Source organism: Puma concolor, chromosome D4, assembly GCF_028749965.1.
Source record: "Puma concolor isolate L17-30 chromosome D4, mPumCon1.1.hap2, whole genome shotgun sequence".
Taxonomy (NCBI): Eukaryota; Metazoa; Chordata; class Mammalia; order Carnivora; family Felidae; genus Puma; species Puma concolor.
This window is the reverse complement of record NC_141679.1, coordinates 40,242,774-40,270,624: the sequence shown is the minus strand read 5'-3', so window position 1 is coordinate 40,270,624 and position 27,851 is coordinate 40,242,774. Positions and strand designations below refer to the sequence as shown.

The 27,851-nt window shown below is 44.1% G+C and overlaps 1 protein-coding gene and 1 non-coding gene across 6 annotated transcripts in view; both read left to right on the top strand.

Moving 5' to 3' along the window:
- NFIB (nuclear factor I B) overlaps positions 1-27,851 on the top strand; it is a 455,619-nt gene that overhangs the window by 87,974 nt on the left and 339,794 nt on the right. The gene's annotated exons all lie outside the window — the stretch shown is intronic.
- TRNAH-GUG (transfer RNA histidin (anticodon GUG)) lies at positions 12,100-12,171 on the top strand. The gene has a single exon. It is a non-coding gene; the product is annotated as a tRNA-His (tRNA).

The window sequence follows — 27,851 nt, the reverse complement described above, 5'->3', positions numbered from 1 at the left end:
GAAACATTGTATGATCACTTCAATAGATACCAAAAAAAAAAAAAAATTTGCTAAAATTTAATATTCATTTTATGATCTAAATTCTACCACAGATAAAATATTTTTACACAAATGGACTATAGAAGATTACTCCATTAACCTGATAAAAGGTATCTATAAAAACTTAAAGTAAATACTATATTTAATAATAGATTAAGATGTTAAAAGCATTTACTTTAGGAAAAAGACAAGACTATCTGCTACCACCTGTTTTATTCAAACTTGCTCTATAGATCCTGAACAGCACGATAAAACTAGGACAAGATATAGAAAAAAAGAAAAAGTAGCAAAACTGTCAATATTTGCACATGATAGTGTGAGTATAGAAAATCTGAAAAAACATATATAGGTTAATTATTAGAATTGATGACAGGGTTTGGCATGCCTGCCAGATAAAAAGGAACGGAAAAATCAGCTACAGTCTCAAATATCAGCATCAGATAGTTCAGACGAAAGGAACAAAAAGTACAAATGAGCCATCTATAGCTACATGCGGCGGCACGAATGAAACTCACAAACGCCATGAGGGGTATGTGAGTTTCATTCGCCACAAAGGAACTTCATTCAAGTGACTTCATTCAAGTCACAAAGGAACGCATACTGTATTGCTCCATTTAGGTAAAGTTCAAAGACAAACACAATCAATCTATGGTTGCAGAATGCACACATAGGTAGTAAAGCAATAAAATAGAACAAGGGAATGGTTACTGCAAAAATGAAGGTGTTGGTATCTTTGGGAGAAGGCAGAGAGCGGACAAGAAGGGCTTACACAATTCTAGCAATGTATGCTTTTGACTTTGTTTTTTTAAGTGTTTATTTATTTTTGAGAGAGAGAGAAAGCGTGAGTAGAGGAGGGTCAGAGAGAGAGGCAGACATAGAATCTGAAGGCCAGGCTCTGAGCTGCCAGCACAGAGCCCAACACGGGGCTTGAACTCACAGACTGTGAGATCGTGACCTGAGCCGAAGTTGGACACTTAATCGACTGAGACACCCAGGTGCCCCAACTTTGTTGAACTTATATTCAGCTTTTAATAACTAATGCTGTACATGTGTTTTTATACTCTTTTGACATATTTCACAATTTTTAGAAAGTCAAAGAGCAGATGGCAAGAAGAACAAAACTGAGCAAATATCAAATGTCTGCGTAAGTAAATGGTAGCTGTAGCATCTAAATTTTTTTCTGAATTTTCCCACATCTGATCATGATGAGGTATGAGGCTGATAATACCTTCAGGGATAATTCAACCTTATTTTGTCAGAGCTTCAAAAATAACCAATCTGCTTATGACTTACAAAACTTTATTTTTTTTTACTATTAATTTCTCTTTGAAAGAGAGAGAGAGAGAGAGGAAAAGCAGGGGAGGGGCAGAGAGAGAGTGGGAGGCACAGGATCTGAAGCAGGCTCCAGGCTCTGAGCTGTCAACACAGAGCCCGAGGCACGGCTCGATCTCACGAACCGTGAGATCATGACCTGAGCCGAAGTCGGACGCTTAACCAACTGAGCCCCCCCAGGTGTCCAAAACTCTATTTCTATTACTTCCTATCATCCATGTGTCAATTTCTTCTACACACTGCCTTCTAGACATTGCCACTCGAATGACCTACTGTCACCTGAAACTACGAGTCTGCTTTGACAACCTATGTTGAGTTTATGAATACGCTTCTTAATATACACACTCTCGCTAGTTGAGTTCAGCCATTGCCTTGGTTTTAATGCCATCTGTATGCTGAATCTCCCAAACATCTTATTCCAAACTAAGCTTCTATGGTGAGTTCCAGGTTCATATATCCAATTGCCTAGCTGATATCTCAATTTGGCTATTGCATTGATATCTCAAACCCACACCGAATACGCAATTTTGTCTGAGGAGCAGCATGAAAATCAAATGCACGCTTGGCAAATGACAGATAGCTTTGTTTTGCTGGTCTTAGGTGTGGAGGACTGGACAGTGATGTAGAGAATGTAACTAGAAAACTAGTTTGGGAACAGACACTGAAGAACCTTTGGCGTTTTGCTTAAGAGTTTGGACCTTGTGGACAATGGGGATTCGCATGGGGATTTTTATTTTCCATTCAGTTACTCACAGAACAAGTATTAAGTGCTGACCTACTATGTGCTGGGCATTGTGTTTGGCATCGGGGATGCATTTGTGTTCAAGCCAGGGTCAGGCAAAGAGGGATTGCTGAGAGTGTTAGGAGGTAGAATGTACTGGAATGGGTGTGTCGGGTTACAACACATAGGATGGAGAAGCGCAGCTAGAGGAGGGGACTGAGGATGGCCCCCAAATTTGGGGGGCCATTGGAGGGATGATGACGCCTTTACCTGAGGTGGTGATAGAGAAGGAAGGGAAATGGGGGTGTGAAAGTCACCTGATTTCAGCTTGGGCAGTGAGCCCGGAATGCCTAGGGGACTTGCAGGAGCTGATTGGAGACGCAGGATCGTGTTTGGTGAGAGAAGCTGAAAATGGAGCCACGGGTTAGGACTCTGTCTATAGGAAGTAAGAGTTGAGCACGGTGGGTGCGGGCAGGTGACAGGGGATTGCTGATGAGGAGCAAGAAAGTGATCATTCATACTACATGCAAGGGGAAAAAAAAGGCATCGGCAAACCAGTTAGTCCTAGTATTGCCGTAACTGGCTGTGCAGCCTTGACCTCCCTTTGCCAAATTTCTGCCTCCGACTGTCCCGTGACTTATTCTGGGATGGACAGAGCCACCACCACGTGTCAGCAGGGAATTGTGAGACGGTAGGGTTTAAAACAGCGGGGAAAGCTCGCCTGCCATGAGACTGGCTGAGGGACCAGCACGGCCCTGGGCTAAAGCATTGTGCGCAGTGGTTCCTGGCAGATTGCAATCACTAAACTTGATTTAAAGAAAAACAAACAGGGGCGCCTGGGTGGCTCAGTCGGTTAAGCGTCCGTCCAACTTCGGCTCAGGTCATGATCTCGCGGTCCGTGAGTTCGAGCCCCGCGTCAGGCTCCGTGCTGACCGCTCAGAGCCTGCAGCCTGTTTCAGATTCTGTGTCTCCCTCTCTCTGACCCTCCCCCATCCATGCTCTGTCTCTCTCTGTCTCAAAAATAAAGAAACATTAAAAAAGAATTAAAGAAAAACAAACAAAACACGTTTGTAGTGATGAACATTATAAAGAATGTCATTACTGAGAAAAAGAGTGGCTCGTGGTTTGTTACGGGTTGAATTGTGTTTCCTCCCACCCCTCCCCCACAAAAAGACCTATTGGGTCATAACCCCCCGCCCCGCCCCAGTGACCTCGGAAATGTGACCTTATTTGAAATAGAGTCTTTAGAGAAATAATCAGGTTTACATGGACACAGAGACAGACAGGCCCAGCGGGAGAATGCCAGTCAAGACGAAGGCAGAAGTCTGGGTGAGGCGTCTACCAGCCGAGGAACGACACAGATTGCCAGCAAAGCAGGGGGAGCTAGAGGAGAGGCATGGGACAGATAGATGCTCCCTCCCATGCCTCAGAAGGACCCAGCCTCGCTGTCACCTTGGAGCCTCCAGAGCTGTGGGATCAGTGCCGGCTGTTTAAGCTGCCTAGTTTGCAGGACCCTGATTACAGAGGCCCTGGGAAGCTGCCGCACGGTTGTGTATCGCCTGATATCGTCCCAAGGGCATGTTTTGCTCATTCTTACTGAATCCTCACACCCTCCTGTGGAAGGCATGATCAGTGACCCCTTTTTCAGAGTAGGAAGCCAACACGATCAGATATCCAGGTGTCTCTGTGATGAGGCACAGGAATTTCAGCGAGGAGAAAGTCAGGAAATGTCATCCCATGGGACACAGCCCTGCCTGAGCCGTAGAGTAGCGGAGGGCGCTGGTAGAACAGGGGGGATCCAGAGTCGGTCGCATAGGTGCAAATCCCAGATCTGGTGGCTCAGGCTGTGCGGTCCTGAGCAAATTCCTTAACCAACGCTGCACCTTGGTTCAATGGGGAAAATTAGTAGCACCTAAGGTTCTCCCTGAGGATTAAATGGACGAATTCCTGTGAAACGCTTAGCACGGTGCCTGCTGCGTTACTATGTGCTCAACAAACAGCCCTTTTACAAAATGACCCATGCAAAGTAACAAGGGAGTGGAGAAGCCCCGCAGTAATGATGAGTAATGATACCATCATAGTTGCCTGTGCAACTATAGTTGTGCAGTGAACGTACTGTGCAAAAGATCTATGCTGAATACATTGTGTATATTTAATGGTCTCTAGCCGTCTAGGGGCGAAGGACACAAGGCAGCTGCTGCTTATTCTGCGGGCAAACATTGCTTCCAGGGCCCATCCAGTCGTCACTGGTGAAGGTCCTCTCCCTAGGTCAAGTCCACCTTAATCCCCTAAGAAGCTCTTTGTGGTAGTGATGAGGATTCGAGCCACGTCCTCAGATGTCAGGCAAACAGAAAGAGAAAGAGTTGGGGGTTATACGTACCTGGGAATGAATCCGTTAAAAGGGCAGAAAGTAAAGCATGGCTTTTGATATAGATGGCGCCCACATGCTTTGAACTTTAAAATCACTGCATAAGGTTTCACTAGAAGCAAGTTCACCATAAAGGGATTTCACGACACAAGTCACAAGTAAAGGAATGCAATCACCATCCTGCATTTTAAAAATGCAATTAAAATTGGTGCAGACCCACTGAGCCTTGCCAAACCCTGCTTTAAATAACAGTTTGGAGAATCACAAACTTCAATTACTTTTGGCAATGCCTTGGTTTTCCATGAGGCACGATAGGTTATTAAATGTCGTAACTATTTAGCTTGCTAATGAATAGTTTATCCTACATTCAGTTAGGTGGGTTTTTCCTTCTCTCCCTCTCTCTCTCTCTCTCTCTCTCTCTCTGTCTCTCTCCCTCCTTCTCCCCCTCTCTTTTTCAGCCTACTCAAGGAATTGATGATAATTAAGGGAAAGCTGTCAGGGGGGCAGGTTTTTCATCCAACAGATCTTTATGGTTCTAGGGTTACCTAGGGTAGAATCTGGCTCCATCTTGTAAACTTAATATCTACGTTCTACATTAGTGGTGGCTATCAGAATGATGATAATGGCGGCACCTGGGTGGCTGAGTCGGTTAAATGCCCCACTTCGACTCAGGTCATGATCTCATGGCTGGTGAGTTCGAGCCCCGCATCGGGCTCTTTGCTGACAGCTCAGACCCTGGAGCCTGCTTTGGATTCTGTGTCTCCCTGTCTATCTTCCCCTGCCCTGCTCATGCTCTCTCTCTCTCTCCCTCTCTCTCTCTCTCTCAAACATAAATAAACATTAAAAAAAAAAAGAATGATGATAATACAGTAAGAATAATTGTGGTTGTATGTTCTATGCATCACCTTTCAAACCATTCTGAATATTTCACATTTTGCCTTAAGGCCTTAATGTAGTAGATAAGGAGTAGACTTATTATTCTTTTTAAAGTCATTGAGGCAAATTGAAAAACATTCAGAAAAAAAAAATCAAATGTCCTCAAATTACAAACTTCATCACGAATAAAGCAGAACCAAACACGAACAGGTGATGTAGTGCTCGTTGCATCAGGCCGTTCAATTCCCTGGGTTCTCTTTCTCTCTCTCAAGTGACCGAAGAATTGTTAGCAGGGGATGCTAATAGTATTCCCAAGTATTGTTATTTTTCATACTGTTGAGGTCTGATCTGGCGACCAGCGGTCCCTTCCTGATCTGTGATGTGCTTGTATATTTCATGGCCCCACTTCAGTCAGGAGAGATGATGGTCCCAACTGGTTACTGCCATTCACGAAGGTCAGAACTAGACATAGACCCGAGGCAAATTCGGCAGAAGTGTACCTGTGAGATGTGTCTCAGGAAAAGCAAAATTAAACTCACCAATAAAACAAAATGCCTAAAGATAAGATGAAGAGCTCTAAAAATATTTAGCAGCTCATTCTGAAGCTCCAGAATGAGACTAAGCTTTGGAGTTGCGATCCACACGCGGGCCAAATTAATTTTTTAATCTAGTCGGCCTGTGTTCTGTGCCAGGCACAAGGTTAAGGGTGCGGGAGGTAGACAGGTAAGTAAGAGAGAGTCCACTCGTTTGCAGACATCTGTGGTCATGGATTTCCCCCAACCCCACCCCAACTTGGGCCAGGTACCTCATACGTGTAAGAGTTCAGTCACTTGAAGAGCAAATTTGTCGTCACCGCTTCAAGACACAGATCTAGATAGAGAGTAGGGCCAACTGGTGAGCCAAGTACCTGGATCATTCCATACAGAAGGGCTTGGAGGGATGACTCCTGGTTCCTATCTGTCTCAACCACATCTGCTCCCTCCAGCTCCCATCCCAAAGCCCTTCTGCTCCCATGCCCACACTTACCTTCTGACTAAATTGGCTCCAATATTGGCCCCTTTAGGGCAGAAGGGACAACATGACAACTTGCAACCGGGGCAAATAGTCTCCGCTGTGGGCCTTCTTGATTCTTATGCTGTGTTTGTGCCTCTCCACTTACACTTACCCTGTGTCCTAGGCATGTCCCTCGCTCTGGGCTTGGAGCCACCTGTCCAGACTCTGAGGTGTTCTTCCCTCTGGCATCCAGCTGTGGCCCCCTAGCCCCGGTGCCGCTTGTTGTCATAAACAGAGTCCCGTCGTGAACCTCAGACCCCCTTTGGGTCCTGGCGCGCATGCTTCCTCTTCTGGCACCTCTTTATCCTGGCCAGAAGCTCAGAGAAGTGTTCCCCCATGTCTGGTTTGACCAAACTAGTGCTAGTATTTTATTAAGCACTTACTACCTCCTGGGCACTCTTTTAAAGTGCTTGTTCTTTTAACCCTCAGAACAATTCTATAAAGTAGACATTGTTCTTATCATCATCCCCTTTTACGAGGGAAACTTAGGCAGACAGATTAAGTCATTTGTCCAAGGCTATCAGTCCCCGAACTTCCAGGAGCCTATGCAGAAACTTCTTTAAGAAAAGTAGCTCCGCAGTGATTGGTTAGAACCCTCGCGGCCGTAAATCCAAAACGCTAACTGGTCTCAGACCTGCCAACACTTCTCTTTCCTAAAACCTCAGCTTCCTGATGTAATGGGAAGAGAAAGTGTGGTCATGGGGCATTCCCTGGCTCTCCACTATTCGATGATCCTGCTCTCCACCCCCCTTCCTCAGGGGGTCCCGGTTGCCACCACCTTTCCTAGATGCAGAGCGGTAATTCGCCGCCGCCCCAGGCCTTCAGCTGTTCTGGGACTCCGAGTTATTGCACATTATCATTAATGGATCAGCCCCCCTCGTAAGGTTTCCAAATAGAGGTCTGGCCCGCCAGATCGTAAAGGTTAGGCCTACGTATTCCGGAGGGCTGTGTCAGATGAGGAATTCTATTAGAAAGCTTTGCATCTGGAGTTTTCTAATGGTGCCTTCAGGCAAAAAAAATTAAAATTAAACCAACAACCAACACCCCTTCCCCCCACCCCCGCCCCCACCATTCCAGCTTTCCCCCACAGCAAGATTTCTGACTTGGTTAAATAGAATTCATTAATAAGCAAGGGGGAAAAAGCACCCCAGGCAGTTTACTCTTGAAAATGTAAACTGTTAAAACATGTTGCGGTTACAAGCATTCTGAAAATAATGCGTTTTCTCTAGTGTTTTCAGATTTCTTAGAATCAAAGATTTTTCCGATACATGCAGGAAACACGCAAGGGGTGAAGTCAAAGAACATTTAGCTCTTAGCGTTCTTTATGGTAAAGGTCATGTGGCTGAAGAGTTTGAGATCTGCAATCGGCAGCTACCATTTACTTGGACTTCCCCTGTTTTCAGCTATCTTATTTTTCCCCCCAAACTATTTCCAAGGGCAGACATGAACAATCCTTCATTCCCTGGCATGTACCGAATTCCCCTGAATGTACTAGATTGGTCCAGCTTTTCTTCCTTCCCTATTTCCTCTCCCTCTCTTTCTTTCTGTCTCTCTCTCTCTTTCTCTCTGATTCTCTCCCTCTCTCTCTCTCTCTCTCTCTCTCTCACACACACACACACACACACACAGCTTACTAGGATGGGGATGGGGTTCTAGCAAGATCCCAAGAAATAAATGGTTTTAAGGTCCCTATAAGGTCAGAGCTGGCTGGGCCCCAACTGGAAACAGGACTCTGGGAGGAGGGGACAGAGGAGCCTTCTTTGCAGGGGGGGTTCCCAACCTGTCTTTGTCTGAAAACTGGGCACTGGGCCAGCCCCAACCCAGCGGATTGCCGCTCTTGGCCTTCAGCCCAGTGACGGATCTGACTGTCATTTCCCTACCCCCAGTGAGGCAGGAGGCAAGCTGAGAAGAGGGATGAGGCGGAGAACACAGAGCTTGGTCTGGGAAAAGAGTTAGGAGGGGCGACACTGGAGGCAGGACTCAGCTGGGGCAGTGGGGGCCTCGACCGCTCCCGGGGTCTGCTCGTCAGCCCCTGCTCCCCTGTTAGAATCCACCATGAAAGATCTGGGAAAGTAATGACTCCATCAGGAGGAGAATCTCGTAGCCGGGCCGCAGAAGGAGAGGCAGGGAGGCTGATGCTCCCTCATTTCTAACAATGAGATGTTGGTGGGCAGCAATCTTATAGAAATAAAGGCTTCCTGAAAAGAGAAGTCCACAATCTCTTTTGAAAATGAATCCTGTAGCTAAATGCCCCTCACAGGCAAGACATTCCTCTTTATACCCAACTTAAATCAAGAGACCAATCCCTGTGTGTCCAAAATATGTTGCCACAGGCAGGGAAACAAAGCTGACAATATTTAGAAGGTGACACAGAGGACGGCTTCTATGAACTTAGGGAAAACAAAAAGGACAGCTATACTAGCCATAGGACTCGCTTGTGATTGGCTTTTTCTTCCTTCAAAATGTTTACATGTGTCTCTTGTTCGTGAATTTATTCACAACGTGTCTGTAAATTAAATGTCTGGCACATCAGAAATGTGAGGAATCTAGTCCAGTTTCTCCTACCTTACTGATGAGGAAATAGAGACCCAGAGACGTCTAGGGTCTGGCAGGTAAAAGGGTTGGAGAAAGGAATTGAATTCAGACCAAGCAAGCTGCTTCTTCTCTCTCTCTGTCTTTCTCTCTCCCTGTCCCTATCTCTCTCTCTCCCTCACCATCTCTCTCTTTCTTTCTCTCCCCAAGAAGTACCATGCCTTCCCTGCCTTTCTGTACTTCATCAGAATCTTTAAGCAATACGTGTATATATGTATTTTCCATGACACCAACTCATATATTCCGTTTATTCATCTGTTATTCATCTCTCTCTCTCTCTCTCTCTCTCTCTCTCTGTGTCTCTCTGTCTCTCTCTAGACTATAAATTCCATGAAGTCATGATACGTGCCTCTCTTGTTCTGTGCTGAATACTAAAGATCCAGAACAACGACTGGACTACAGTAAATCTCCAACACGTATTTGTGAATGATATATTCGTGGCAGAGTGATAACATTGGTGTTGACATAGTAAGGTCAGAAAAAAAAAAATCAGATGGTACGTTGCAAAGAAGTTGTAAAGGACATCAGAAACCATATTTTGATTCAATCAGTCTTCCCCTTTAAACTGGGTTGTAGGTATTGGTGGACGAAATTTATCCCCTAGAAGACAGCGAATGGGCAGGAGAAAATCCTGGTAGTTGTTCCAAAGCCCACCCACTTCAATGGGCACGAATATTTGGGGGCACCCCAGTGGCTCCGTTGGTTAAGCGGCAGGTTCAGGTCGCGATCTCACAGTTTGAGCCCCGCGTTGGGCTCTGCGCTGACAGCACGGGGCCTGCTTGGGATTCTCTCTCTCCCCCTCTCTATGCTCCTCCTGGGCTCCCTCTCCCCAGCACTGGCTCTCTCTCTCAAAATAAGTAAAGAAACTTTTTTTAAAAATAGGCACAAACATCGCAGAGTCTATCCACAAGGTAACTGACATCATCAACTACAGGAGCAGCCCTTTTGTAGCGGAGGGGAAGGAACCGTGTGACCAGTTCCAGCCAATGAGCTGCGAGAAGAGCTTTCAGCAGCCCGTTCCAGACGGTCTAGAGCTCTCCTGCCGTTTGCAAAGCAGTTAAGCTGTGATCAGGGTAGGAGTTGTTCCCTTAGCCTGGGTCCCAGAGTGAGGAGACACAGAACAGGGCCCTGCAGTGAACAGAGTACAAGCAAGGGGAAAACCTTCCTAATTTAAGCCACTGAGATGTGGTTGTTGTCACATAGCATAACCTAGTCTGACAGATACAGTGTGGGGGGAGGGGGAGTAGTTTAAGGGGGTGTGTCGACTGTGGCACTTCATAAGCCTTGAATACTATACTATGACGGGAACGTTATTCCCTTTTCAAATCACTTCTAGTCGTTCAGATGAGGAGAAGCGTCAACCAGAGGTCGCCGTGTTTTCAACAACTCTGCTCTGTGACTCGCCTTCCTTTTTAACAGGGAACAGAGCTGGGGCTCAGCGCTCAGAGTTACCTGGCTAGACTTTTAATTCTACTGTTTCATCTTTACATTTTATTTCACAGTGACCTCTATTTATGGAATGTGATACTGTGTATTTTGAATACATGGAATGTTAAAAATTTTCCTCCCCCCAAATTTTTATTTAAATAATAATATAACTAAGACTTCTAGAGTGCTGACAGCCTTATGTTAAGTTTCTTTGGCACGTAATAACCTATTTAATCCTCATGACAATCCTGTGAAATAGGTACTATTATTAACTCCATTTTCCAGAGGAGAAAATTGAGACACAGAGGTCAGATAAGCAGCCTCGGGTCCTCAATTAGTAAGGGACAGAGCCACAATTAGAATCTGGACAATCAGCTTCTACAGTTTGTACCCTGTGAGTTGATTTCTTCAAAACACCTCCCTTATTGCTTACCTGGTACATAGCAAAAATTGTTAAGTGTGGTAAACACCTGATGATACTTTGGGAAACTGCTCTTTGCCAACCAGGAGATTTGCTTTGCCCCCCGCCCTCCTTGCCATGAGTGACCTCTTGCCAGGTTCACCCACCTGCTCCTGGCATGGCCAGAGAGCACTTGGCCTTGGGTCCTCCACAGATGGGTGGGGCTCAGGAACTTGGAAGGTACTCTTCCATGGGAGCATGGAAGGAAAATGGTTTTGGGAGAATTCGAAAGAAGACGGAAGGGGCTAGAGATGATCAGAGGGGAGGGGCTAGTGACCATGTGCCTCTCAAGCTTTCCTCTTCAGAAATACCCTCCCTCCAGAATCACGGGAACTTTCGCACCCACTCAGCAGATGAGTGAGGTTCTTGTAACCCGTACACCGTGCCAGCTAGCCCCCACTGCACCCGGGGTCCTCTCTGTTTAGAGGGCTTCAAGGGGACACCCTGCTAATAATCCAGCGATTAGAAATAGGTTTCTCTGTGTGCCTTCTTTTAAGGTTTTCAGCCCTTGAAATATCTTGTGCAGACTCCTTGAATTATTATAATAAGGAAATTTATAAAAAATTTCCCCTTGAAACTTACTTAGCATGGAACACTCCAGTTTCTTTGTGTGGTAAATTGCTAAGCATTATTTTCCTTCAGATTACTGGAGGTTTAAAACCTCTATACTCAGGGGGAAAATTAGCTTTTAGGGATCAATGAGTTTGACATTGATCAGTCGAAGTATAGTCATCCTGGCTTCCTCTAATAGGAAAAACAAGTATTTCTGATTGTCCCCAGTCCCCGGACCATTTTGTTGGTGCCGTATTTTTTACGACTGTGCTGCCCAAGCACATGGCTTTCAGACTGGTGGTGAAGAAACCACAAAAGAGGCTCTGATTCGTATGCCACTTGGGGCGACATGATTGGTGGGGTGGCAGTTGGGGGTGAGAAATCCATATCCATTATTGGTTAAAAGTAGAAAGGGTGATCCAACAGACCGGCTTCTCTCAGTCCTGTTATTTTCAGCAGGACGGTGAATCTCACCTTCTACAATTTTCCCAATGTTGGTTGCATGTTCTGGCACTCTGTTACCACTCCTCTACCTCATGACAGATTACAGAGACACGGCTCCCCTTTCCCAGCGTTAAGAAAATGTGCATATTTCGGCAATAGATGGCAGTGTTTCCACAAATTTTAATAGTGCAGTAGCTCTTGAAGGAGGCTGAGTACTCAGCTCTCCTGTAGCTCGCCGTGATCGTATAGTGGTTAGTACTCTGCGTTGTGGCCGCAGCAACCTCGGTTCGAATCCGAGTCACGGCAGGAGGGGTGAAGGCTTTTGAAGGAGAACAGCCCTGGCCCCGGGGTTGTCCCGCATCCGGCTAACATTTTGCAACCAGACACAGAATGATGGAAATCCATAAAACAGAAACCACTGCAAACATTTTAAACTTTAGAGAGAGGGCGTACGCGGGGTGGCTTTATTAATGCACTAATCCTGTTTCAAGCGTGTTGTGTGTGGTTTTTTTTATTTGCACTGACGGATAATATGATAAAACTGGAGTGTAGTGGGCATGTAATTATTATTAATTACAACTACTTAAGCTCTGCTTTGAGCAGACTCGTCAAGTCTGCTTGCTTTTGAGCCTTGCCAGGACTGTATGGTAATAACAAGCCTGAATTATTTGGAAAGATGTCAGCAGTAGATGTGGAAATCCTGTTTAACCAGGCATGAATTGTTGTCAGGAGGTTTTTTTTCAGGATGACAGAGAGAAAATGAACTGTCCCTTATCTGTAATTGCAGGAAACATTTTGTTTCTATGATATGAACTGGCTGTAATTTAACTTTCCTGCATCATTGGATAATGTAAGAAGCCAGTTGTTCAAAACGAAATTCTCTGAAGTGGGCATTTGGGTCTGATAAAGGGCATATTATAAGTAGACAATGGGGCTCAAGCAATAAATAATGTCCATATATGGTGAAACTTTTTAAATGACATTTTCCAAAAGACTGGGGTTTGTATTATAAACGGCTAAACGTTGAATTAATGTGAGTAACACGGCTTTAATGGGCCTTTCTCCAGGACTTAAAAACACGAACAATACAGCCTAAAAATGTCAAATATAAGTATGTTATAATGAGGTTTACTGCTCTAAAATTATAACCCGCCATGTTTTAAATAAGGGATCACTCGAAGGCGCTTTCTAATGGCTCTCACCCCTGTTTCGCCACTGGCTTAGCAAAACTCATGTTTGTTATTTATATGGTACTAAGAAAAATTTGAATGAAAATAGGTGCTGAGGGGAGGCACAGAATCTCTTGAGTTCTTTCAGAGTCAGCGATTCCTTACAAATGATATTCTAAAAAATTGCAATAAAAATCACCCCCGCTTCCGAACAAGAGCAATTTCTGTTTGATTACGTGTTCAAAAAGGTGGGCCTCAGAATATCATGCAGCGAGACAAATGTGTTTTTTGTTTCCTCCCAGACTCGCTTGCAAGACTGTTTTCTACTCTGAGGTGTCTTCTTCCTGCGACTTATTCCCTAATCTCCCACCCCCCTCCCCTATTCCTCCCAAGTCCTGCCTCCCCTCCCCAGAGGGCCTAGCCTGGGCTCTGCCTCAAGTCTGCAAGGCCTTCTCAGCTGGCTGGCACGAATAATGCTTCTAAGAAGACAGACGAATTGCAATTGGTCTTTAGTCGAAAACAGCCTACGGAATAAGCCAGTACAAGGTTATAGGCGTTTTATCAGGAGACCAAGAAAGCAATCATTGGAAGGAGATTGTGTCGGTCAGAACTCAGTGGTTGCAAGTGACAGACACCCAACAAGTACAGATTGAAAGAAAGAGACGTACCCAGGCATGGATACGAGGGAGCTTCAGAATAATCGAAATCACGTTATTGAAAAATGACTGGGACACACTCCGTCTCATCCCACATTTCTTCCCAAATTTTGCCTTTATCTTCTCAAACTATTACATGGCTGGAAACATGGCAGCCAGCAGCAATTCCTGCTCTTTCTATCTTACAGCGTCTTTGCCTGCAAGACAGCCCTTTTGCCACTGTTCCAAAAATCTTAGAGAAGGATTTGATTGGCTTTGCTTGGGTCAGATGTCCAACACTGGACCAATCAGCTATGTCCGTGGGGATGGAGCCCGGAGAGCCCTTCCCTTGTCTTGAGGTCAGTCCCAAAGCGAGAGAATTGGCGGCCCAGAAGCCACCTGGGTTACCTCCCTGAAAAGTTTTTTTTCATTGCATTACTGGAGTATACCATTTGGTGGCTGTCTACTTCCACAAACTCATGTGTTCAGTTCCCAAACTATTAACATCTTTACTGCTTTGTGAAAGATAAAAAAAAAACAAAAAAAAAAAAACAGTCGGGGTTGGGGACAGTGGTTGGAATATGACAGTCTGGACCCAACTTGGAGCTTAGGGACACAGAGCACCTGCTTGAACAAAGAGCACTTCATGTCCTCTCTCTTCTGTCTCTGCCAGAAAGGGGGCTTCTGCTCTCGATGACTTTGCCAACAGAAATCCACCTGAACGTGGGCAAGTTACCTAAGCTCTCAGAATTAAAAAAGCAGGGAGGGGGGAGGTTAATGCAAGAATGAGAAGAATAATGTACAAAGAACCCCACAAAAAAAACAGTACAGAGGTTCATAACAGAACGGCAACATTGGCACCTAAGAAGGATACAACAGATAGGGTTTATTCTTCCTATTCCAAGGCTGCATGGTGCCTTCATCCCCCATCCTGTGTCCATTGGTAGAAGTTCTAGAAGGAGATTTCCATCAGAAAAAGGGCCCCTCACCATAGGTTTCAGAAGTTTCAAAAAATGACAGAGTGGATTCTAAACCAGAGGTGGCACAAGTCACATCTATGGAGTGACCATATCCCATCTAAGTTTGCCATCCTGGTTCACTCCCTTTTCACATGGTTACCATGACCGTGGGTCCTAAAAATCAAGGGTCGTTTTCATCAACAAAGAGTTTATTGACACTGGGTTTCTTATCTGTTTTTCTTACTGATGCTTAACTATTTGGGGCTTTTGTTCTAAAACTAACTCTGTATCAAGTTGGTTTGCAGAAGTGCTAAAGCCTGAATTGTCAGAGGCAATTAATTCTAATGTTTAGTTACATTAACTCTGAGACAATAACTTCTTTTAACTTTTTAAAAATGTTTTATTTATTTTTGAGAGAGGGAGAGAGAGAGACAGAGGGCAAGTTGGGGAGGGGTGGAGAGAGACGGAGACACAGAATCCAAAGCAGGCTCCAGGCTCTGAGCTGTCAGCACAGAGCCCGATGTGGGGCTTGAACCCATGAACCGTGAGATCATAATTTGAGGGGAAGCCAGATGCTTAACTGACTGAGCCATTCAGGTGCCCCTGCTTTTCACCTTTTAAAAAGCATTTTACAAAGATGTCCACAGACTCCATTATTGTTTCCATGCTCACATTGTCTACATTTTATACCAAAGGCAATACTTGCTGGTGAGCATTAGGTGACTCTGATATAACCTTTCAAAAGTTGTCTCTCCACCATGTCAGCTATAAAGCATTTCGGGACAAAGATAAGCCACTCGCAACTGGATTCCTTAACAATTTTTTTTAACATTAATGATGAGATATTAGAATACTAACAGAATCCGTGTTGAGCGCAGGGCTTTGTCAGCAATGGTTTTCACCAATCAATGACATCGTTACCCCCTAAATTTGTTTCTACAGATTATAAGGTCAGTTACCAACTGAAAATTCAAGAAACCTTCTTTCTCTTCTCATCTTGGGAGTCAACAAAAATAGCCAGAGGAAGTCTTCATTCTCTGTATGACTTATTACTTTGTCACTCACGTTGGTGTGGCTATAGTGGTCTATTAGAGTTTGCTCAAACAAAAAAATTGTACCTATGTAACTGTAATTGAGTAACTAAATTAAAATTCAGAACTAGGGGCTCTTGGGTGGCTCAGTCGGTTAAGTGTCCGACTTCGGCTCAGGGCATCATCTCATAGTTCGTGAGTTCGAGCCCTGTATCAGGCTCTTTGCTGTCAGCTCAGGGCCAGCTTCCCATCCTCACCTCCCTCTCTCTGCCCCTCCCCTGCTCGTGCACGTGTGTGTTTCTCTTTCTCTCTCAAAAATAAATAAACAACAAAAAAATTCAGGCCTAGATACGCTTGCTTCATTACCAGAAGCTAGGGCTTTAGGTAATTGTCTCTTGCTTTCTCTGTCCAGTATAGTAAGGCAGAGTATCGTTTTCATCTCCACCATTAATCTGTGGAATTGAAGAGAATTTATGTTCCAATATTTTCTATGTTTATATTTCAGCGATCTTTCATAAATAGAAGAAATTCACATTTATTTTTCCAATCAAATTGAAGAGCCTGAGGTGAATTTGTAGTAAAATGAATAGTATTTAAAAATCAACATCTGTCTATTCCCTAATTATATAAAAAAAAAATGCAGTTTCGGTTTCTTTTTTTTTCAATAAAACCACACTCCTGCATGGGAAATGATTTATTACAACCATGGATGGAATCCCTTCCAGGGAGAGCTATTGCCTTCTGCATCATTGTGGGGGTAGGTGGGAGGTCTTGAGGCTCAACTCATTGGATCAGTCTTGTCCCCAAACGTAGCAGCCGGTGGTGACTTTGCAGAAAGAGAACACTTACCCACCAGCAACTTCACCCAAGGATCTGAGTTTTGAGAGATGATGTGTGGGCTTTTTCTCCTCCTACAGCTCAGCTGCTAGGTCCTTCCAGTGGCCCGATCTCCTCTGACATGTTCTTATCCCAGTCACATCACCCTAAAAGGTGGAGGGTCTGTGGCAGGGCCTGGAAATGTGGGCCTTCCAGGCAGCAACTAGCAGAGGAGAATTTCCACAGATGCTGAATCAGAGAGAAAGCTTCGCTAAACAGCACCTGGATTCAAATTCCACCCCTCTGCTGCTTCTGCCAGTTTGACTTTGGACTTGACCTCTTTGCACCTTGGTTCATTAGCAGAACAGGGAGAATATGAGGGTCAGATAAGATGACGTGTCTGTAGTGTGAATCCTGACGAGGATCACAGTACTGCCCTTCCCTTCTGTCCCTTCCTGGGAATACAACCTTTGTTCTCCGTTGTTTGTGTAGACTTCCCGGCATTCAAAAGTCAACAACAAGCACAAAAGGAAACACCCAAAAAACAAAAACAAAACAAAACGTGCCCTGGATTCAGCCTCCGATCGGCAGCAGCTTTGACACACTTGTGTCTTCACTCAAGGGCTGCTGTTTGATTTCAGGTCCTGTGGCCACCAGAAAGGTGTTTCCCAGTTTGATAAGGAGCAAGGAAAGAGCTTTTGCAGGGTCATGGTCAAGCCCACTCCAAGATAAACATGAGCTGCCACTAGATGGCACTGCTCCTTGTTGTTCATCAAAGACAAGGGACTCTTTCTTTCCTTCTTTCTCTTTCTTTCTTTCTTTCTTTCTTTCTTTCTTTCTTTCTTTCTTTCTTTCTTTCTCTTTCTTTCTTTCTTTCTTTCTTTCTTTCTTTCTTTCTTTCTTTCTTTCTTTCTTTCTTTCTCCTGCACTGGTTCCTGGCCCAGGGTGTCTGCAACTGGGATTCTAATCATACTAGAACTCTTCTGTTCTCTGAAGAGAGGTCCTATTTTCAGCATATTCCCATCAAGATCTGAGGACCAAACAGACTCCACCTACAATCTGGGGGAATTACCTCAACAGAGTTGTCTTTATCCAGAGGTGATTTTAAAAGAATATATTGTATTTGGATGTCAACGTTCAAAGGTTCCAAGGCAGAACATTCCATTTCAAAAGAAGGTGTGACGAATGAAGGCACATAAATCCCGTAGATTTATGTAGAGGCTGGAACAATTTCAGAAATCACAGCATACAAATCAAAGAAGCGGCCTTTTCTACATCCTCTCTCACTTTCTCTTATTCTTACTCACTCACCATCTCATCCTTTCTTTCCTTCTTTCTTTTTCCTAGTCTTTTTAATTTGTCCCAAACTCCCAAACAGGAGGGAACTTGATCAGAAATCCTAGATACAGCTGGTCTCAAGCTACTGCGACAGTCATTTCTTCTCATTCTTCCCCAAAAGATCCAAAGCCACGGTTGAGGTTGAGGCTGCAACGATGCTCTCACAAACTACTCACAAACCCTAAATCACTTCTGGAATGCCATGTAGCCCAGTCTTCGTAAGGTGTCTCACTTAAAGGAAGCCATGTTTAAAAATCATGTAGATTTTTACTGGAGGTTTTCTAGAACAGCTGGTGTAGGACTCTAGAGACTGCCTCCCATAGAAATATATCTGAAAGTTCCCGTTGATGTATCTCTGTCAAATTTCCCACTTACCCCAGCTTCTACGTGTGGCCCCCCTCTTCTCCTGGTTCTCCAAACATCCACTCTTTGATTACCCTTCTCTACATCCTGCTCACATTCCCTGTCCCATCCATAAACTTGGGCTCCCTGCTCCCTATCATGCCGACAGTCCCCTCAGCACCCCCCAGAAGTTCTTTCTTAGCCCCGTCTGACCCTATCTGCTTCTAAGAATGAGCCCATTGCCCAGAGGAACCATGTAGAGTATGGTATCACGTTGTCTACTGCAGAGTCATGGAGTGTTGTCTAATAGTTAAGCACATGAGCTTTGGAGCCAGATTCCTGTATTTAAAATCCAGCTTCCTAGGTGACCTTGGACAAGTTACTGAACCTCTTTGTGCCTCAGTTTATCCATCTATAAGATGCAAGTGATAATAGTACTTACTTCAAAGGGTTTTGTGAGCACTGAATGAGCTAGTATAGTAAAGCACTTAGAAGAGTGTCTGGGTCAGGGGTGCCTGGCTGGGTCAATCAGTGGAACGTGCAAGCCTTGATCTCAGGGTTGTGGGTTTGAGCCCCGTCTTGGGTGTAGAGATTACTTTAAAATAAACTCTTAAAAAAAAAAAAAGAAGAAGAAGAAGAAGAAGAATGTCTGGTTCAGAGAAAGCACTACATGAGTGTTCAGTCTGTCTATTATTATTATCACAATGGCTATAATTACCACTATTATCATATGCCAGGTATAATGGTAGCTAAAGACAATACAAGAGTATGCAAAATAGATAGTATCTTTGTCTCCATGGAGCTTTCAGGCCCGTGGAAGAAACAGAGAAGTCAACCAGCACTTACAATTCAGCATGGTGAGATTAGGAGCAGGAGAGCCACAGGTACAATAACAGCACACAGACACAGAGCCTGTAGCTGGGAGTCGAGAGAACACTTCCCTTTGGTGCGTACACCCAAACGGGATCCAGGAGGAATCTTTATAAGGATAGCTACCAATACACTCGTCTCTCATGGCTTTTGTGGGAAAAGCACACGCAGGAAGGTGGGAGCCTTGTTCCCGTTTCTGCTGGGATTCAGCATGGCTCCAGGGCCGTGAGACCCAGAGAAAATCCAGCACCATTTTGCAACCTGAGGGTTTTGTATCTTCAGGAGCCTTAGAGGCTCCCAAGACAGGGCATATATCAACATGGTCAGAGCAAAAGGAAAACTTATTTCTGATTTTTCTCCCAGGCCCTCCCTGAAATACCCAGGCATCCCTTCAGCCAGAAGGATGGTGAAGGGAAGGGAGAAGTTCTATGACTTCTAGTAGGCTTGACAAACCAGCTGGGACGGGAAAATATAAAGACCTCTAAACATGGAAAGTAGATTTCTCTTGCCCCTGCTTTTAAGGAATCATAAGATATCCAGTTTAATCAGTTAACACACGTATTTTAAACGCCCACACCATAGAGTGTGGGGATACAGTAACAAACACAAAGCTCTCAATGGGTTTGCATTCTCCAGGAGAAAACAAGCATGAATTCACTTATAATCCGACAAACTGTGTCGTTATAAGCCCTCGTGAGAACACAGAGGAGGGTATGGAAACTGTAAAGACACAACAATCTATATCTGGCCTCTGGAAATGACAACGGTGAAGATGACAGGGTACGCGAGATGAAGACCAGGACATTAAAGTCATTTAGAGATTAGCAAGATTCTCCAACTACGAATAGAAGGCTCTATTTTTTATTCAAGCCCAAAACTGTCATATAAATTTAAGACTCGTTCTGAGTCATGGTTCAGAAAGATGTGGGAACACATTGGGGATGTCACTCATGCCATAGAGAAACCACAGGCAGAACAGTAAAAGTAATTCCAGATACTCTGCCTGTGCACACCATAGGCTGAACCCCAGGTATTTTAGGAAGGAATCGGGGGCCTTAGTACGCTATGTTTACCCAGCTCTACACTCTCTTCTCTAACAGATCTGATCAGCTCACCCTCCACTGTCCCCGAATCCTGCTGGCTCTAGAAAGAATGGGTTTCTCTTCGCCACTTCCTCTTCCTACCTAGACATCCCCTGTGTAAACTGGATTCAGTCTACCAAGCTTATGTCAACTTGGAGCTACAGGAATAAAATCCTTTCCCTCTTCCAAACTTACCATCTCATTTACGATGTCAAGAACCCATTCTTGAAGCTCTGCCTCAGAGCCAATAAACTTCATGGCTCAGATCTTTGAGAGATGCAGGGAGGTAATGATATAGGAAGGAAATTAAATGCATGTCTTTAATATCTACAAAAAGCATATCAGTTTTAAGATAATAGGATTGTATTTCTTTGTCTTCTAATTGGATAGCTAAAGGAATGTTGTTCTGCAGGTTGCCTCTGGGTAAACTGTGGCAAGTGTTTCAAGCTCAAATACATTTAGGGAATGCTAAATTAAACAAGGTTAAATAGGTTTATTTCATGTGAAACCAACGGAACAGAGCCTTTATTACGCTAATGTGTTCTATGAATTCTGATGTGCTCTTTCCCAAACTTATTTGACCATGGAACACTTCTGTCCCATCTTCTGGAAATACTGCATTACAGGAATGGAAGGCACTGAAAATCCTTTGTCCCCAGAATCAATGAATCCCATCCCATCTTCATTAAGTGAGCAGAGCAAATGTGAGGGCAAAAGTGTTTCTATTTCTGATTTGTTTCCTAACGGGGACTTTTCTTCATTGCCTAAAGCTCGTTGCTTATTTTCCACTAAAACAACTGTGACATCAGTGTCATGAGCATGAAGTACCTGGGAATCAGACAGCTGGAGACAATAGAAATTAAAAGGGTTTATGCCATAGTTAAAAACAACAACAACAACAACAACAACAACAACGACAAAACCCTCTATGCCAAAATGAGAGATAGGAGAACCAAATTCCGGGGCTTCTCTGGGAAATCTCTAGTGGAGATGCATACAGGCCCCAGTTGCCCCTGTGAAGGATGGGAAGTGGATGATGGCTCACGGTTAAGGAATGCCAAATAAGGATCTTGTGACTTTCAATATAAAAATACATATGGTGTAAGATTACCGCACGGTTCCCCACGATCAGAAAGAATGCAAATACTCCCTGCGTGGCCTGAACAATGAAAACAGAATCTGAGCAGACAGAAAACCGGGATCAACGGGAACGTTCTGGCAAAACTGCTTTGCAGAGAACATAATGATCTTAAAATAGGTTCCCTAAAAGGGGCATTACCTACGAAAAAAAAAAAAAAATCATTGAATCTCAAGGGATACGGATGAGTTTCTAGGGAGGACAATGACGGATGAGAGGAAATGGCAGGAGAAAACCGTAGCCGGCCAGGATAAGGGGCCCAGTGACCCTTTTACCTTCCTCAAACTTGTCTTCCGTCTTTGTGTAAACAGAGAAGAGGCCCAACTCGACATGCAAAGTGAAAAGGGGGACAAAAATTGACATTTCGTGCGCAGCCACATGTGGGCCGAAAGTCTAACTCTTAAAGAAAAAAAATCTGTCCCATTGTACACATTTCTGTACAAGGAAGGTTGATTTACATGAGCAGCTTCAGCAGGAGAAACACACAGCAAAGCAGCAGGGAGCTGCAGAGTTCCAGAAGAATCAGATATTACTGGTCACTCTGTGCTTTCGTGTATAAGAGCAATGAAGCACCCTTTCTTTCTTTCTTTCTTTCTTTCTTTCTCCCTCTGTCTTCCTTCCTTCTTGCTTTCTTGCTTGCTGGCTTGCTTGCTTTTGCCTTATTTTCCAAGTCGGTAAAAACTGGTTATATTGGTAGCACTCTTTGAAATAAATTGTGATGCTGTCATTGGCCTGTGGGCATACTTGTTCCTCAGGAAAGAGTCAATAGTGATAAGAATGGTAATTTGAGCTGTCAGGAATCCATGTTAACTCTTACATAAACAAAATACAATAAAAGCTGCTCATACCAACACTACTGTGGTGAGAGTCCACAATGGCTGAAAGAAACTAGGAGAATCCGTGAGCATCGTTGTTTTCCGTATTCTCTGTTCTCCCCACCCTTCTTCCTGCTTCCTAATACGCTGTGGCCAGGAAACAGTACTTTCTACCCCCTCAGCCACAGAGGTGGTCACCGGACTCAGGTTAGGCCGTGTTGGGATCATATCCTTGTAACCAAAGTGATTAGCCCAAGGTGCAGACACACGATTATGCGGGGTCAATCCAAATCTTCCCTTGGTGACTGAATATTGCCTCTAGGCCTGGTTTCTGAGGTTGGGTTTTATGAACCTGTTGGCCCATAAGCCTTATTGCCTTTTTTAAGCAGTTCAAGCTGGATGTTTATCACGTGCACTTGAAAGAGACCTCCAACTAACGCAGGGACGTGGGCAGAATGAGAAGGGAGTGTTACTTTCTTTTTCTTACTCCCTAACCATGTTCATAGAAGGCATACTACATGTCAGACCTGAAATACGGTGGTGATCCACATAGGCCCTGTTGACATTCAGGGAGGTTAGGGCCTATGGGAAAGAGCAGGCGTTCGATGATTGCTAATAATTAATAAATTTTCAGTGTTCCCTAAAAAACGGTGGAGGCCTCATGTCCCGGGAAGAGGCAGCCAAGTTTCCACAAAGATGGCTGACTTGAAGAGGGTTGAGTGTTAGCCTCACCTTCATGGGCCAAGGTCTCTTGTGTCATTTCTAACCCATGGTAGCTACCTAAATTTTAAGTGATGGTGACTACCTGAATTTTAAAATGTGTTTTTTTGTTTTTTCTGACGAACTGAGCTATTCCAGCCTGTTTATCTGATAATATTTGTGGGAATATGAATTTTTCTGTACTTGTTTTCTTTTTACTTTCTCTCACATTATTGAGTAGCAACTGCATCAGAGCAACTCTGATTAGGTAGAAAAGTGGGACAAATAAACTTCGAGAAAAAAAAATTGTAATTCTAGTTCTTCTGTGGTGAATTATTTTGGAGGCTTAAACAACTATAAAAATTCTGACATACCTCCATTTTTACCCAAGCAAAGATGAAAATATAGGAAGACTGTGTGTGTTTGGGTGCAAAGACCATGTATTTTTGTTGAAAGTGAACTCTGAAGGTATCAAAAACCAATCTGGGCTGCTGTGCAAATTAGCACCTGGCCAATCCTAGCACGGCATCCTTTGCTTTGTTGAAATGTTTCCAAGTGCGACGGATCCGTTGTCCATTGGTTCATAGCAGGTAATTTACATTTGTCAACTCTGATTTGGATGCAGATATGATAATTCATACTGAAAGCCCATTTTCTTATCTTCCTCAGTGGAAGAGCTATTCTGGTTTACCATTTTTGTACTGTAGGGTATGCATTCCTCTTTAGTATCCTCCATTTCAGGTAGCTTTTGAGTGACTTGTAATGTTCATGCATTTACATTTTGTCTCCTAAAAGAATGTCTACCTCTCTTTGAAATCAGGGACCAGGGCTTTGATGGCTCCTCAGACTTTTTGTGTAGTGCCTAAAGCACCTCCTCCAGTGACTAATATTGGTAATTATTTAACAAAAATTTCCTGAGCTCCTGACATGTACCAGACACGGTTCTAGGTCTGAGAATTTGGGAAATTACTGTTCTTCCAATTGATGTGATTGCTATTTATCTCATTTAACATTTGAAAAGAACTATCATCGAGAAAGAAGAAGGGAGGAAGGAAGGAAGGAAGGAAGGAAGGAAGGAAGGAAGGGAGGAAGGAAGGAAGGAAAGAAGGAAGGAAAGAAGGAAGGAAAGAAGGAGGGAACTTATATTTATGAGTGCTACAATTATTTCACATGGCACTAAATGCCTTTTTTGCATAAGACCTAGAGTTTTTAAAATTATGTGACAGCGTTCGGTAACAAAACAGTTGAGGGCAAGCCATGAAAAAGAAATCAATGCAACTTACTTATAATTAATTTAAGATTAACTTAAAAATGAAAAAAAAATTGGCTTACTCTCAGGGTGCTGCTCTTGAACTGTCATCTAGAAGCTTATATAATTAGTGGCAGCATGTTAATTGAATTATGGCAATTAAGTCAGCATTGAGACAAGAGGGTCCCTTCTGACTGAAGAAATTGTGGTAATTCTGTAACCATTCTCCCGTGTTGGAAAGTTTCAGGACTGTGTCTCATCCTGCCCCTTAGTACTTTAGCTACCATGATGTGGCCAAATCTTAATTTCGCTGGTGTGAATTATCTACTTTGTGGGTTTTCTGAGCCCCTGGATTCTTCTTCCGCTTTCCGTGGGTTACCGGATAGTGAGCATGGATAGGTAGGCTGGAGCCTTGGAGAGGCCATGCGACTTACATCTGTTTTTTTTACTACCAAATTATCTTCACCGGTAAAGTTGTGTGTGGGAGGAAATGAAAATAATTGCCCGGGGGGGAGTGTGGAGAAAGTGATGATCTTTTCAGCCCCCTTTTTAATAATGTCATTGTTGAGTATAGAGTTGAGAAAATACCGAAGAAAGAGTCCGCATGAGTTTGGGAGTTATTTGAGGACTTTATTTGAGGACTGTAGTTGTCTACATTAACCCGTTTTTATAGATGCTATAGAATGAACTAGCCATGGCCCTAACCTGATATTAATAAACAAAGTGGCCTTGGGAAATTTCCTTCCTCTCTCCAGGACGACATTTACTCTATAAAATGAGATCACCACGGTTCCTTTTAACTCCAAAATTCTACAGGGTTTTGGTCTATTCGCAAAGTCAGCACCGCGCTTTCTAAGCATTTGAATACGGATTGTTAGCGACCTATGCCCCAGGGCGATAGAGCTGTATGGACAGAATGTATGCCAGCCAGCGAAACTGACAGGAAGTGTATGTAGCTTATGCTACTGAGGATTGGCAAAATGGAGGGTCAGAATTGAAGACTCCCCCAGAGGAAAAGAAAAAAAGAAAAAGAAAGAAAGATAGAAAGCCAAAGAGGAGGCAATGGAGAAGAAGGGATGGGAAACCATACTGCGATGTCTAGAAAAAGTAGTCCTGGGGGGTTCTGTGAGTCGGGCCAGCCACCGGATGTGCAGGACTTCGTGCAAAATGACAACGTGGGACCCCTCGTTCAAAAATTAAGAATTTCAGGGGCACCTGGGTGGCTCAGTCGGTTAAGCCTCCGACTTCAGCTCAGGTCATGATCTCACGGTTCGTGGGTTTGAGCCCCGCGTGGGGCTCTGTGCTGACAGCTCAGAGCCTGGAGCCTGCTTCGGGTTCTGTGTCTCCCTCTCTCTCTCTCTCTGCCCCTCCCCCACCTCTGGTAAAAAAAACTAAAATTAAAAAAAAAAAAATCAAGAATTTCAAAATGGCTACAGCAAGGCTTTAAACTAAATGCAGGGCCTTCTACATGTTGGCCCTGGCTGTAGGCCTGGCTGGGTGGGATTAATCCTGTTTTCCAGGGTTTGAAATCACACTCACCTCCCCTCCCTGGGTCCCCCGAATCTGCAGGACTCGCTTCAAGTCAAGTCTGCTTTTCATTCAGTGCTATGTTTCTTTCTTGCTTGCTTTTTTTTTTTTTTTTAACAGTGCTGCTAGCTGTATAAATATTTTACAGTTCCCCTATGAAAAGTTTCCAAGGGGCCCATGTGAAGGAAAAAAATCTTTGAAAGGATTTTTTCCATAGCAATTAAAACCTTTCAAAGCACCGAGGGCTTCCCAGTCTCACGTTAGTGCAACAAACCTCTATTTTTTTGCCCAGTGTGGATGGCTCTGGGTCTGAAAATAAGCCAGCTTCTTTGTTTGGTGACTTTGTGGGTTGCCGATAGACATTTGGAATTTAAATTCATTAGATACATGGCAGATCTGTGGATGGAACTGACAGAGGGTTTAGGAATGCTGTGATCAGAAACACTAACTCCTATTTCCTGTATCTCATTTACAGGGGTAAAATGACTATAAATCAACCGAAAGCTCATTTCGGCTCCCCAGATGAAGTCAAATGTACACTCTGACTTATGCATATACCATTTTTAGTTAACGCACCAATAAAAATAATTGTGCAAGCCTAAATTTGGAAGTGTTCCCAGCGTTTATGACAAAACTTAATAAAGCCAGGCACATTGAATGTAATATGGGAATTTTATTGAAATGAAATTAGTCCATCATGTAAGCTCCACATTTTCCTCAGATTTCTTGGACTTCATAGGAGAGGTCTCCTGGGGCCCCTAATAGGGTCCTGCAAAAATTCAAGTACAATATGCAGAGACACAGAGTTCGGGCTACAGCTCCGCAGAGGGTACTGCTGCTGATGGGGCACCCCGAGTTTCGGGGCAGCAAACCACACACATTTTTCCAAGCACGCCCGTACACTCTTCACCCCAGGGTCTAAGCACCAGACGTATTGTTGTGGTTTTACTCAGAGCACGGGACTCCTGGAGAGACGGGGGTGGGCGTGCATTTGTAATTCTAGTAACCATGATACGAGCCAGAGGCCTATTATCTAATTTCCCAGGGGAACCAGCAGCGGCCATTGCGTGTGTCCGTAGCACTCGGTTGCTTGGCCATCTTTAGCGATTGGAAGCATGAGGCCTGTGGGATACTTTGTGGCTGCTCAGAGGAGGAGGCAATATTTGTACATCTGAAATTCAGGGTCGGGGTGCTGGGCGTGGGGATGAGGAGATCTGAATGGAAGAAACCAGGTTCTGATGCCGATTCTATTTCGTCTACAGAGGTGTGCGGGCTTTAGTGTGTACAGAAACACTTCCCGGGGTACTTGTTAAAAAAGCAAACATGTAGGCCCCGCCTCAAGAGATTAAAAAAAAAAAAATTAATGTTTATTTATTTTTGAGAGAGAGATGGACAGAGGACAAGGAGTGGAGGTGCAGAGAGACAGGGGGACACAGAATCCGAAGCAGGCTCCAGGCTCTGAGCTGTCAGCACCGAGACTGACATGGGGCTCGAACCCATGAACCATGAGATCGGGACCTGAGCCAAAGTCGGATACTTAACTGACTGAGCCACCCAGACGCCCCAAGGGATTTTAATTCACTGCATCCATAGATAGACCTAGGAGTCTGCATTTTAAATACTATCTCAGGTGAAATTAACACAGTTGGTCCAAGGATCTCAGTTTGCAAAATACCGCCATCAGGTTGGTCTTCAACAACTACCAGCAAACTTCAATATATTTTATTGCTATAGACTGAATGTTTATGTTCCACAACCCCAAAATCATGTGTGGAAGTCTAACCCCCTCAATCTGATGGTATTCGGAGGTGGGGCCTTTGGGAAATAATTAGGTCGTGAGGGTGGAACCCTCAGAGAGCCCCGAAGAGCCCTTCTACCCCTTCTGCCCTGTGAGGACACAGTGAGAAGGTGGCCTTCTATGAACTAAAAATCAGGATCTAACCAGACATTGAATCACCCAGTGCCTTGATCTTGGACTTCCCAGCCTCCAAAGCTATGAGAAATAGATTTGTTCTTTCTAAACCAGCCCCTCTAGTTTATAACATCTCAAGCTGACTAAGACATTACTAAGTGTTTATTTTTGAGGTGTTACTATGCTCCTAGTGATAGGTCTGGACCATCTTCTCCACCACATTTGGACTGCCATCTAGACAGGTGTCTGGCTTACTTTTTAAAAACTCAGGGGACAGATATTTCATAGCTTCTTTTTTATAGCCTGCTCAGTGCTTAATCATCATTACTGTTAAGACTTTTTTTTTTTCCTCAGGTCTATAGAAATTCCTGCTTGCTGAAATTCAAGCCCATTTCCCTGTTCCC